Genomic DNA, 13,816 nt, shown 5'->3' with positions numbered 1-13,816 from the left:
ACAAATAGTGTCAGCATATGAAATGGTAAGGGTTTGCTCCGCTGCTCAATTTGTAGATTTGTGAGCCTCACACATACATTCCTTGTGCAGCATTGAGCATTCCTCCTGGACCCTTTGTTGTTCCTTACAAAATGCGCGTATTGTCCTCCTCCAAAGGTTAAGGTCGCTGCAAAGTGTTGAAGTTTACAGTAAGCGCATTCATTATATTTAACCAGGTGAAATAGAAGAGGTGTTCATTGTATGTTGTATATTTAAGACCTGGATAATCGTGGCAATTCACTGACTTATCTTCCTTACAATTTAGCTGCAGGTCATTTTACAATTTCAAATGTAGGCGCCAATGCTAGCAGACCATAGTGTACTGTTAAGTACACCAAACTGTGTTTAAAATCCACTTGACAACCGATGATGGCAAGCCCTAGAGCTCCCTGCTAAACATTAGAGGCAGCAGCAGCAGCAGGAGTCCAACTGGGGTACCCGTGTAAACTTGGCTAAGCAGCGAGCAGGCCGGCCGCTTTGCAGGCAATCCCCTAAGTGGCTCCACGTTTCACACGCGCGCTGCACTATTATTTTTAGTGACGCAGTATGAAGGTGGCTCGCCCACGTGAACGTTCCACACACTGCTACTGCGGTGTTGCGTTACCCTCCCCGAGCATGAGGAGGTAAAGCTGCGCGTGCCACCAAGCCAAACGGTGGGTTGTCTCCACGCTCAATAACGCCACGGAGATGTCAACAATCTGAAACGGCGAGGCGTTGGGAGGCGCCGCTGAAATTTAATAGGGCACCAATGAAGCACAGGCAACCGCACAATATTGGATTTTTCAAAATGTAATGGCGATAAATTATAATGTTATCTACAATGAACCACAATTAAAAGCACCGTGCTCTTCTCCTATGATTGATGAGAGGCTCTGTGTGTCGGATGCCACTCAAAGCCACTGGATTAATTCTGCTTAATTAAAAAGTCCACTTACGCGATCATGAATCCGCAGTCCCAAAGGCACAGCAATTTAAAACCATCCTCAGCAGCTACTGAATTCCTTCCAAGCGCTACGTAACCTGCAGGCAGGAGACGGTTACATACTTGCTTTTTGAGATGGTGACAAGGACCATGAGAGAGCACGTGGCACAGTTATCCAAGACATCATCCCTGGGGAATCACACCGTTGAGTGGCAGGTGCGATCCTCTAAGCGAATCAAGATTTTTAATTGAAAAATAAATCATTTTTAACTGCCTTTTGTGTTTAGTCCGTTGTCCTTCCTCCACAACTCCGATTATCACGGTTGGCTACGTACGGTGCGAAAAAAGTTCAACATACATACATTATATTGTAACTTTTCGTTATATGTTGCAGAACTTGCACGTACGAGAATATGTGAGCCACATCATGGGAAGGTAATACAAATCTTACCGAGTTTCACATCTGGCATGTATACCCATCCTATGCACCTGACCTTGAAACTTCACCTGTACACCTGGCACACACACCTGGCCTGCACGTCTGCTGTTCTACAGAATGTGGACAATTTCTCAACGGTGACTGGTGGTGGTGGGGTGGGGGGATTAGGAGGAAGTGGGAAATCTGAACCAGCACACAGCTCCCCCATCTGCACCAACCACTGCCCACAGTCGCAACCACGCACCGGCAAATGTGGCCGGAGAGATAATACGCCTCGGTGTAGCATTACAGTCAGTTTTTTTTCACTCTTTATTATATTTAGTTTTTTGTACGTCGGAATCGTACAGTTCGCCCATCGCGGGGTGCAGTTTACGCCGCGAGGCGCCGCATGTGGCTCCAGCACGAGCGCCGCGCCGTGCTGATCCGCTCCATTAGCCCACGGGCGGGCGAGCGAGCGCGACGACACGGCAAGAAGGGCCTTTTCCCCGTTCTTGAATTTGTTAAAGGCGCTTATCCTCTTAGGGGTCCCCTGGGACTCCGGCCGGTGGCGGCGACTTGTGCTTTTGTTTAGAGAGAGAGCGCACGCTCGCCGTGCCTTACTGTACATCGAGTACCGCCGGCTGTCTGCACGCCTTGCTGCTCACTGTACGCACGCACACACACACGCACGCGGTGAGCGGAATCCGGGACAAGGTTCAAGGCCTCCGGCTCCTGCATTAATTATACAAGTGAATGAAAACGCATTCGTCTTTAGCGGGTTGACACTGCCGCCTACCTTCACGCAATCACATTCGTGGCCAGAGATTGATGGGAGCAAGGAGAAACTATATTCTTTAAACGTCCATGCGCACTGCGGTGTCAATCGCAGTGCTTGTAATCGCTGACATGCGGGATTACTCACTGGCAGCGGGGCTGGCGAGGCCACTCGTGTTGCGCCCGAGACCACTCCGGGGCACGTCCCACCACCTCTCGCGGACTATGGCACGGTGAGCAGATAACAAGTTGTGGTGGTGGTGGCAGCAGCGGTGGTGATGCCACGGACAACCACATACCCCCATATGATGCCTGCTCTCTCATGTTAATGCCACCTGGTAATTGGTACTAATGTGATGATAAGTATTGCGTCAATTGTTACATGCGGCAAGTGCCGAATTATTTGTAACCTTAATATCCTGAAGAAAAAACCGGCAAGTTTAGAATAATGGATTATTTATATATTTTAAAATCAACCATATTTGTTTTTTCACGTAGTTGCAAAAAATCATTTCCAAAAATAGTCTCAAAGTACGGGCAAGTATTTTTTTAATTTTAAACTACAAAGATCACATCGGTGTCCAGAAAAAAACACTAAAATCCGTCCAATTTGGACCCTAAAATAGGCGAATAAACCTCACTCCTAAAATACTGCATATTTCATTGGGGTTTATTAGGAATAAGCAGCAGAAACTGAAAGAGCTGAACTCTACGAATAAGCTCTGGTGTTTAGATGTAAGGTTAATTTCTTTGTTCAAGACACAAGTCTAAGGTCTGGCCACACACAAAGACCCTCGCTGCCGAGAGAAGGCACACAAATTCAATTTGCTTCATGCGATTACCGTGCATTTAAAAATCCATTCATTATCCTTTAAGCCAAAAATTGCCTTTCGGCAGTATGGCAATACCGTAAATGCATACCGAGCCTCACTCCTCGTCGCCGGCACTGACCTCAGAATCAGTCTGACCCTCGATGCGGGGAGCAAGCGGCACTTGGGAGCGTGGGCCACTTCATGGTTTACTCAACACTCGCTCGGGTCCGCCCGCTAGCGCATGCAGAACACCAACCCAAAAGCAATTCCCACACGCTCACTGGAAAGTGATACACCGCTGTATTTACAAAGCAACGCGTGTCATGATAACTTGTGAGTTATAGATGATGCCAAACGTTTGAGGTCATTAACACCACATTATTCATTATACGTCGTCAGAATTAATAATAGTTTTTTTTTGTCGTGGCTCGAGGGTTATAATTGTTTTCAGCCGAGATGCCGTTGGAGGATTCAGGTCCCGCGCTCGCCATGCCTCCAAAAGAAAAGCTCTACAAACTTCCACAAGACTTATATTTATTTCCGCGTGCCGTTAAAAAATACAGCATTCGTCTTTCAAGGCGTAATTTGATAATTACTTGCAGGCAACTTTCGAGGTGGACCACTGGGCGTTGATCAAGCGCCGCCGCCTTCTTGTGAGCAAAGAATGTTTGGGAGCTCCGTGCCCTCAATGAATTTTGCTGTCCGGCAAACAATTTTTTTTCTCTCAAAAAAGTGCGCAGCTGCGCTCAGAAAAAAAAGTTGGACACAAGGAACCGCAGTGTTCGGGGAGCGCTGCCAGCACAGGTCGCGTGGCACTCGTGCATCTGGGATTGATTCTCTCCGTGTACTTTAGTCATTCCCAATTTGCGCCGATCCTCGCAATCCGTGCCAACAGCAGCAGCCCATCATCCCCTTCCCAACAGGACAAACCCTTCGCTCAGTTGCTCAGTCCAGGGGTTTTTCTTTGTGAAGATTCAGCAATCAGCAGTTCCAAAACCACCACGAGAATTCGCTGCACGGTCCATACACCTGCAACGTATTAGGCGGCACTGCTGCTCCTGCACAAAGCCACGACGCTCGTTTTAGTGAAGCACCCGGAGCGAGGGGCCAAGCGGCTGCATTACTTTGGATGAACTGTGGTACAGCCAGGCTCAGTTATTTGGACACTCAACTAAACCAAACTACACACAAACGCACACCCCATATCCACACATCCACTCAATCTACCTTTACATTGCGACGGTATATTAAGCTAAACTGTTGTAAATACGCGTTTTGGTAATTTACAAAACAAATGCCCACTACACCTTGCATTGACGAATGATGCTCGCGTTTACAGCGGCCACTGGCAGTCATAGGCGCCGCGTTGTTGGGTTTGCCCGGCGCGCGTTTGAAACGCGGCCACCCCCTGAGTGATTTGTGTGAGACGTTAATAACGCGGCTTACGTGAAAGCCAAACCCGGCGGCCGTCTCTCTCGCCGCCGGACGCTGGGCTCTCTCGTCTGCTCATCATCCAGCGAAAAGGGGGAGGAGGAGGCTTCAAGAATACACGCCACACACACAAACCAGGAGGTGGTTTTGCACACTCACTGGACACGCAAGTGTGCAAAGTGTGTGTGTGTGTGTGCAAAATATGCACACTGGCGGCAAGCTTTGTCCACGTTGCCGGAGCTCTCCTTTGACCGTGACTAATGTGGCGACCTGCTCGCTCTGCCACCACCACGGCGGTGTCTCGGGGCTTAATAACGGCGCAATAACGACTCGCTGTGCTGTACACTCTGTACCAGGAGAAAGAAGGGGGGGGGGGGGGTACAGTCGGCGGCTCATTTACTCCCTTTGTTGCAAGGCAGGGTGGTTTGTATTTGCCAAGGCTGAGAGGAGGAGGAGGAGGGGGGCAGGCAGGCAGCGGTGGTGGTGGCAGCGTGCTGCCCCGTGCACTGCAGGGGGATTTGCTACTAGGCGAGTGTGGTGGGTGCTGGGCGGATGAGAGGGCTCTGAGCAAGTAGGCAGCGGAGGAGGCTTTTGCTGGTTGACTGCGAAAAGCTGAAGGTCCCTGTGCGGGGTTGATGTTGTGCGATTGGCCAAAGTAGGTTTGTTTTTTAGATGTTCGGTCTTCGTGGTAACATTTGAGGTCAGCAATCGAACGCTACTGTTTATATTTGGGTAACGTTTTTCGGGTAGAAATATTTGGAAGCAGTTGCATGATGAAGGGCAATTAAACAATGAAATGAGCACAAGTGGCAGCATTAATTAAGCCTAAACTTGTAATGTCAGGCCTGATGTGGTTAGGCGTGAGGGTGTAAAAGTAGTTGGGATTTGGTTCACGATTTGCCTGCTCTGGCTCGGGAGAGACGTGCAGGCAACTCCGGTCCCAGAGCAGGGGGCGAGGGGAGAGACAAAAAAATCGCTGACGTTTGAGGGCCGTGATCAGCTGGCGGCGGGGAGCGGGACAGAAAACAAACCAGAGAGGGGACACACACACACCGCACACACACACACTGCACACACCGCACACAAACCACACACACACACCGCACACACCGCACACACACACCGCACGCACACACGCACACACACACCGCACGCACACACACCGCACACACACACCGCACACACCGCACACACACACACACCGCACACACACACACCGCACGCACACACGCACACACCGCACGCACACACGCACACACACAGCAAAGACAAAGGACCCCCTTAAAGCTAGGACAGACTGTTCGGGCAAGTGCTATTAGCGAGTAGCACCTATCTATGAAGGCCGGCACGGCACACGAGGGGGGTTGGGTGGCCAGCAACAACCCCCCGCCGCCGCCTTTGTCTCCCCAGTGGCGATGTTTACCACGCCGCACCGGGTGCTCATTTGAGGTCGAGTCGACCCGGGTGAGGCCCACGACCGGTTCAGAAAATCGTCACCGGCGTTGTCCACAAGCGGGAATCGAACACGGCTCGCCGGGTTACCGCTCCACCACGCGTGCACACAGAGCAACACACACACCGCACACACACACACTGCACACACACACACCGCACACACACACACCGCACACACACACACACACCGCACACACCACGCACACACACACACCGCACACACACACCGCACACACACACACACCGCACACCGCACACCGCACACACACACACCGCACACCCACACACACCGCACACCCACACACACCACACACACCGCACACACACACACCGCACAAACACACCGCACACACCACGCACACACCGCACTGTACACGGTGGCGCTGCGTGCAAGTGCAGCAGCGTTACATTACAAGCAGCAGCAGCAGCAGCGTCCCAGGAGTTGCTGCAACACCGCACTGTAGCCGGAGCTGCCCCTATCGGGCGGGCACGTCTCTCTCGCTCGCTCCCTGTGCGATGACCTCGTCACACGGCGAGCTGCTTCTTCACCCCGGGAAGACGCCTTCAGAGACCGTGCTCGCACGAGCGCTTTGAGCAGAGGAAGGATTTATATACATAGAGAGAGAGAGAGGTTTTTTGACACTTTTTAAACAAAAAATCTGATCCTGAAGAAGGTCGACTGCCTGAATGGTTAGTTGAAAGACGTGTTCGTATTCTTGTTTGATTTGCTAATGACAACTGTGCTTCGACATCCGCAGCCCGAAGTTGTTACCGATCATTAATTCCCCAGCTGCAGACAACCACGCTCACATTAGCGCACGAAAACTATTCATTTTGCTCATTACTAGACGACACACCATCGCGAAGCAAAATAAGTTACATAATACATAATACGGGGGTCTTTTTGGGGTGATATTGGTCGCGAAAGCCTACATGTTAAAGTTACATAATGCCTGCGCATCCCATGAACACTCAGTACCCGCGGTGTTCAGCCTTGTCTAAGCTGTTCACATTGGCGACTATTTGTCGGGCTCATCAAATGTTTAGTTCGTTTCAACCGAGAGGGGTGGGTGAGAGGGTGGCAGTGAAATGACTGCTTGCTTGGAGCACGCAGCCTCTCGACCGACGACTGCGGGCAGCTCTCACAACGCCCAGAAGCGGAGGCGCTGTTCACGGGGCGAGTGGCGACGTTCAGCGCGGCACGCCGTGTCCCCTGCTCCCCTCCCCCCCCATCCGCGATCCAACACCCGCACTGCCCCACCACCACCACCCCCGCAGCGATTCACAACTCGCCATAGAACGACAACATCAGCAGGTCCCAGACTTCGCGACTGTGGCACCACCACCAACAGCCCCAGCACCAGCGGCACTGTGGCACCACCACCACCATCAACAGCCCCAGCGAACAGCGGCACTGTGGCACCACCACCACCAGCAGCAGCCCCAGCACCAGCGGCACTGTGGCACCGCCGCGACCTGGCCACAAGCGGTAGCTCAACCACGTGGTGGATTATCGCGTGGAAATGTAATATCAGCCCAGTACTCTAAACGCGTGGTGATGTTGTTGATTCTAAACGTGGAGGGGAAAAACCGGAGGACCCCGAGAAAAATCAACGCGACCACGGGGGAGAGACACCGCAAACTCCAAATACACAGCAGCAGCAGGCGTCAGGGTCGGGATCGAACCCAAGACCTCCTGCGTACCAGGCGAGGGAGTTAACATCTCCTAGCAACATTGTCAAAGGCGGCGAAGCGCTGTTAATTACAGTGACGTTACACAAGAGCGCTGGCGCCATGAAAACAACTAAAGCAAGTTACATAACGTGAAGACGACGACGACACTGATGGTGGTGGTGGTGAAGAATATATCCTAGCCCCAATCCGCACTGTATCACGAACCAGAAAGTTCATGCAAGAGCTCATCCCAACAACTACCCTCACCCTAGCAACCAATCTCACCCGAGCAACCACTCTCACCCTAGCAACCACTCTCACCCCAACAACTACTCACCCTAGCAACTACCCTCACCCTAGCAACCACTCTCACCCCAACAACTACCCTCACCCTAGCAACCACTCTCACCCTAGCAACTACTCTCACCCTAGCAACCACTCACCCTAGCAACCACTCTCACCCTAGCAACTACTCTCACCCTAGCAACCACTCTCACCCTAGCAACCACTCTCACCCTAGCAACCACTCTAACCCTATCAACCACTCTCACCCTAGCAACCACTCTCACCCTAGCAACCACTCTCACCCTAGCAACTACTCTCACCCTAGCAACTACTCTCACCCTAGCAACCACTCTCACCCTAAGCAACTACTCTCACCCTAGCAACTACTCTCACCCCAACAACTACTCTCACCCTAGCAACCACTCTCACCCCAACAACTACTCTCACCCTAGCAACTACTCTCACCCTAGCAACCACTCTCACCCTAGCAACCACTCTCACCCTAGCAACTACTCTCCCCCTAGCAACTACTCTCACCCTAGCAACTATCCTCACCCTAGCAACTACCCTCACCCTAGCAACCACTATCACCCTAGCAACTACTCTCACCCTAGCAACCACTCTCAGCCTAGCAACTACTCTCACCCTAGCAACTACCCTCACCCTAGCAACCACTCTCACCCTAGCAACTAATCTCACTCTAACCTGAAAGTTACTACCAACCCTAACCCTAATTGAATTTCTGCCATTATTCCTGATCATATCCATCACAAAAACGTACTTAATCCTACATTTAACTGTGATCTAAACAATACACTTAAAACAAAGGAAACATTAAACTCAGCCCTCAAGAGTGTTTAGGACTGGAAGTACAATCCATGGCATTAGCCCCAAGTCTAGCTAACAACGGAATAATTTAAGTTGTCAATTGCTTAGCATGTTGAGATTTGCGTTAATGATTAGGTTCAACATTTTTCTTGACCCTCTGTCAGCAGTTTTCAAGTAACAATAATAATTTCGAGTTACTGGCAATCTTAAAAAAACGAAGGCACCAATAGGGCATTGAAGTGCATCGTCGTTTCGCAAGATACAGTATTAATCTTCCTGACATCACTACAGTACCACGTATTTATAATTACATAGTCCCCGTCGCTATAGCATGCCTGAGGTTAGTAAATATCTGAACAATACACCTTGACGCGGCCTAATCCAAAGACAAATATGAATCACTGTACTGTATAGAAAACCTACGTTTTAAGTTAACCTCACTCTTAGTTGGGATTGACATACTACCTCAACAGATGCATGCAACACATTGAATACAATTTACATATCATATTCATGTTTCTTTCGGTAAAGTCACGTAGAGAAAAAAATGTTAAAATAAATAAATTAGTAATTTTTTAAAATAAAAAATGTTAAAAAAAATTTCGATTTCTTTTTTTATTGTACATTTTTTACTTATTTTTAAAATTAGTTTTTTCCTATCTACGTGACTTTAGTGAAAGAACCAAGAATATGAATTCCTGCAGTCACGAAAGTTTTAACTCTAAATTTACAGATCAACCAGGCAGACTGGCAATCATGAAAAACTGGATAGGCATGGGACCTGATGTTAAAAATCATAATCGTTCAATATATTTTCTCGTGAAAGCGTGATCGCTTTGTCTTCAAAACTCTTTTTGGTATGCTGGGCAAGTTACATTCTTTTAGAGCCGTCGTCTTCTGTGCCACAGACAAAAGCTTCCGGTGAGGCCCACGTCTGTAAGAGTAGCGTCCAGTGTGAGGTCGCGTGAAAATGTAATAAAAAAAACTGTTTTCTCCCAAAGTGCTCACAATGGGCGTGCCGCCAACGTTGCCCGATCGTCACGGGGAGAGATATTCACCTCTCTGTGACGTCACGGGGAGAGATATTCACCTCTCCGTGACGTCACGGGGCAGGGTGGCACACAGCGTCGTCACGAGGAACAGTCAACATGTTTAGAGAACTCGATGCTGGATTCCGATTGCCAACGAATACCAGGTCAAATGCTTTCATGAGCGTTCAGTATTGGTTATAATATACAGAAAATGTTGATGTGATCTTTTCTTTTGCTTTTGTTTCTAAACGGAACGTGCCATTTGAAAAGTTCAGTTTTAGACACGTATGTATTTTTTATCAACTGCCCAGAAATTGACTCTCGCATGTCGCAATTTGCAGACCGATGGAGCTGGCAGGATGGCCTCAAACAATATCGGTGTCTGTGCCAGAGTTGCAGCCTCCACCATCACGGAGGGCTCACTGGCAAGCACAGCGCTCGCTGCTCGAGTCCAAAGGGGACCCGTCCTCAGAGGGTGCATTAAGCCAACTGTGATGCCTGTAAAAAGACACCACGGCGATCTCCGCACGTGTAAGTCTCTACGCGCCGGTGTCATTGCCAAATTTACCCTTGCAACTTACCCCACATTCCCAAAATAGAGGTCACTCAACACGTTGGTGCACTACAACCCTCTGGTCCAACCCAGCCAGCCGACGTCTTGTGTGCTAAGAACAAAATGTTAACGTGTAATCATGTATATTTGTGAAAATTATTTCGCAGCGTACGTATCCAACCGTGCTCATTGGAAGTGCGTAAAACAAAAACAGTAATTAAAAACAGTAGTGATTTAAACAAAAACAGTGGTAACTGGAAATGAAAGAATGCAAAGCATGCCTAAAATATGTTGAAAAAGAGCTTTAATACCGGTATCTGGAAGCCACCCATAACTCATACGTTCATGTTTTCCATTTAACAGACAAGTATGTACATGGCAGCCCTTTTATGAATCAACTGCTGGTGGAGGTCCTCCCCTTGTCACGTGGGTCATCAGGGTTATTTGATCATACCCTACCATGCTGCGAGTTGAAAGCAGGGAACATGGACGTGGGAGCATAGAAGAACAGGACATATATTTTTTGCACTGCCGTCTGCTGCCCACTGCATAGCAGCCTATGCATGGTGTTCACCCATCCAAGCACTATCCTGAAACAACCCTACTTAGCTTCCGAGATCCCACACAATTGAGCACATTACCGAGTGGTCTGCCCATACATCACCCATTTCGCACAACACTGACACTTGCTCTGGATAAAAAAAAAAAAATGTTGAGGATTGGCCTAGTGGATTGCAGGTACCGGGAGTTACGAACCAACTCCTGCGTGCGGCGTAAAACGTGCAGTGTCTTCACTATTCAAGCGAGCGCTCATGTCGCTCGCGACGCAGGACGTGAGCCTCCTCGTCGTGAATTCATGAATGGAGTTGTGGGAGCGTGGGAGAGGGGGGCTGCATCTTGCTTGGCTGCGTGCAGCACTCCCACCTCTCGAAACAGGCAAACCTCGCGTCGCACGCACAGTTCAACACGGAGGGACCTTCACATTTGCGTTTACAGAGCGGCAGACAAGTGGGGCCCTGGCTCGTCGGACGTCACGTTTTCCCGAGAGGAAGAATCAGACGCTCCTCTTCAGAGAGGCGGCCCAAAGGGGCTGCACTGGCATAAATTATTGCGAGGCAATAAATGAGCGCAATCGTAGGGAGGCCACGTGTGTGCAGGGAGATGGTGTTGACGGGCGCTGTTGGCGACCGCCCCTTCTCATCGGGCTCGCCAGTCTGCCGGTTAGCGCGGCTAAAGGTCACCCCGCCCCGAAGTCTCTAAAGTGCAACAGCTGCTGGACTTGACCTCATGGAAAGCGTGGCCCAGGACACACACGGGGCCCCCTCTTCTGAAGGAAGGCATTGCGAGGTGGTTTAATTTTAACTTTCCCAAATAAATGCCAACAGTGACGGTCGTCATTGTTGTGATAGTGAAAGTTTCTATGGTTTGACTGTGAAAGAGTTGTAAAGTGATTTAATGGGGAGGCTTAAGTCACGGTATGGAGAAAAACAGTTAATTTCAGTTTGTTGCTGGCATGTTTTGTAAACGTTTAAACATGAAAAGCAATCGTAAATCATCACACAAAGCACGTGTAAAAGCCCACCACACTTCCTTCACTGGGCTGTTTACACCACTGCAAGACTTCGAGGTATGAGCCGTAAGCTCAACACTTGCCGACCACTACAACCTCCCCATTACTGTCGTCCCTTTAGTCAAACAAGAACTCACTGTACAACCATACCTTGATTGAAAAAAAACTACTTCGTCAGCCTGAGGCTAGACCAAAAAAAATCCCACTCCGTACGTAATACACAGTCAACTATCACGCACCATCGCTTAGAAGTTGGCTCCACACGGTGCGGAAGACGTTCAACATACATACTGGTATGTGAGTGTTAACATACAGATTTGAAGTTTTCGTGACTGCAAGAATCCATACTCTTTTTTTTTTTCGGAAAAGTCACGTAGGTGAATTTTTTTTGTTTATATATAAAAATATAAATATAAAAAAACATTTTACCTACGTGACTTTACCGAAAGAACCAACGAGTACGTTAACATACACGCAGTTTTAGATATTGTTCTAACAGACATATCCTTATTAAACACAAACTTCAGTACAGTATCCCCGAAGACCCTCAGTATTGATGAGCAGTCTATTATTTTGGTTATTTGTATTATTGTCAATGGGAGCCAAACCACAAGGTGTCCCGGGAGGTTAAGTCGGGGCTAGCAGAGCATTCTGGCTCTCAGACGGTGGCCTACAAACCCATGGGTACCACCCAACACTTAGCTCACCACTCATAAGAAGGGTTTCCCTTCAAAACACAATCCAGTTCGCTTCTGACAAAGTACGTCGGTGGTGGGGTTGGTGGGTCACGCTAAGTTGGCTACATGTGCGTTTTACACCGAAACTGCAGGGCTACGAGCTGAAACTAAATGGCAGTACAGCAAGCAGGTTGATAACCGCCTGGTGTGGCTGGACTTGTCGAATTGTCATCTCCTCGTATTTCTCCACGCGTTTACCACCAGAATTCGTAGCAAGGAAATTGGCCAAATATCCCAATGTAGAATCCCCCGAAAAATGGGCCCTAAGACTCACTGATGCTATCGTGACGATGTAGTAAATTACAGTCGAAAAACACACACGTACATAACAACACACAAACACACGTACATATATACACACAAACACACACGTACATAACAACACACAAACACACACGATTCGATCCTTATTTTGATGCTGCAGAACTTGCCACTGGGTTTTCACGACTGCAAAATTATTTCCGAGGAAGGGAATTTTTGTTGTGTTGAAACAAGCTACGCTACTGCGGTTGTTGGCTCTGTCTCCCAGCGAGGTAATTTGTAACATTATCATTACTATGTCATATTAATCGTCATAGAATTTCGTGACATGTGGCTTCAGTGACAAGATGCTCAGCGACACACACGCGCAGAGCCGCCTGGAAATTCCATTCAGACACGACACACGGGCATCAACACGCGACCTCTCGGCACGTTTCCCACACAGCATCGTTACATGTAAATATAATGCCTCAAATGAACAATTCGAAAGACATTTCACGTTGCTCGTAACTCGTCAGATTCACGACGCGGGGCTTTTGTCGCCGTGGACGAGTCCATTTCACCCGTGTGGGGGGGGGGGGCATTTCAAACAGCAATAACTGACAGCAACAAAACTATAATCTTCAAACCGACACAAAAATATACATTATTTTATTCAAATAATACATTGGATTTAACCGTGATTATGGCACAGTAAGAATAGCAACGTGTAGTATTACTATAACGACGACGTTACGCGCGCCTCGGAATGTACCACTGCGACCGTCCCCACCTCCAGTTTAAATGTCCCGCAGCCCGCGGCGCTCCGCTTCAATCCGTCGCCATCCGAACGGAAATCCGCGGCAGTCGTCGGGGACCCGCGCGCCGCCCGGCGTGCCACTCACTGCAGGGCAGGCGACGGCACCCGCACCGGAGCGCTTCCCCGTCGTCCTCGCGAGCGGTCGAGTTGAGTGAACGCCGATGAAGTTTGACGGCTCCCTGCTCGATTCACATCTTCGCTGAGGGGGTAGGGGGGAATGGGTGGAG

The 13,816-nt window shown here is 49.2% G+C and overlaps 1 protein-coding gene across 1 annotated transcript in view; it reads right to left on the bottom strand.

Annotated features, from left to right (window-relative positions):
• LOC133347348 (cell division cycle-associated protein 4-like) overlaps window positions 1–13,816 on the bottom strand; it is a 35,981-nt gene extending 22,165 nt beyond the window's left edge. Inside the window, exon 1 of the mRNA XM_061559555.1 lies at window positions 13,563–13,816. The gene's annotated coding sequence lies outside the window, so the exon portion shown is untranslated. The remainder of the gene's footprint in view (window positions 1–13,562) is intronic.

The sequence above is a fragment of the Lethenteron reissneri genome, chromosome 25 (assembly GCF_015708825.2).
Source record: "Lethenteron reissneri isolate LAM-NWPU_2019-01 chromosome 25, ASM1570882v1, whole genome shotgun sequence".
Lineage (NCBI taxonomy): Eukaryota > Metazoa > Chordata > Hyperoartia > Petromyzontiformes > Petromyzontidae > Lethenteron > Lethenteron reissneri.
Note: the sequence above shows the minus strand (reverse complement) of the source record. Positions and strands in the feature narration are given on the sequence as shown.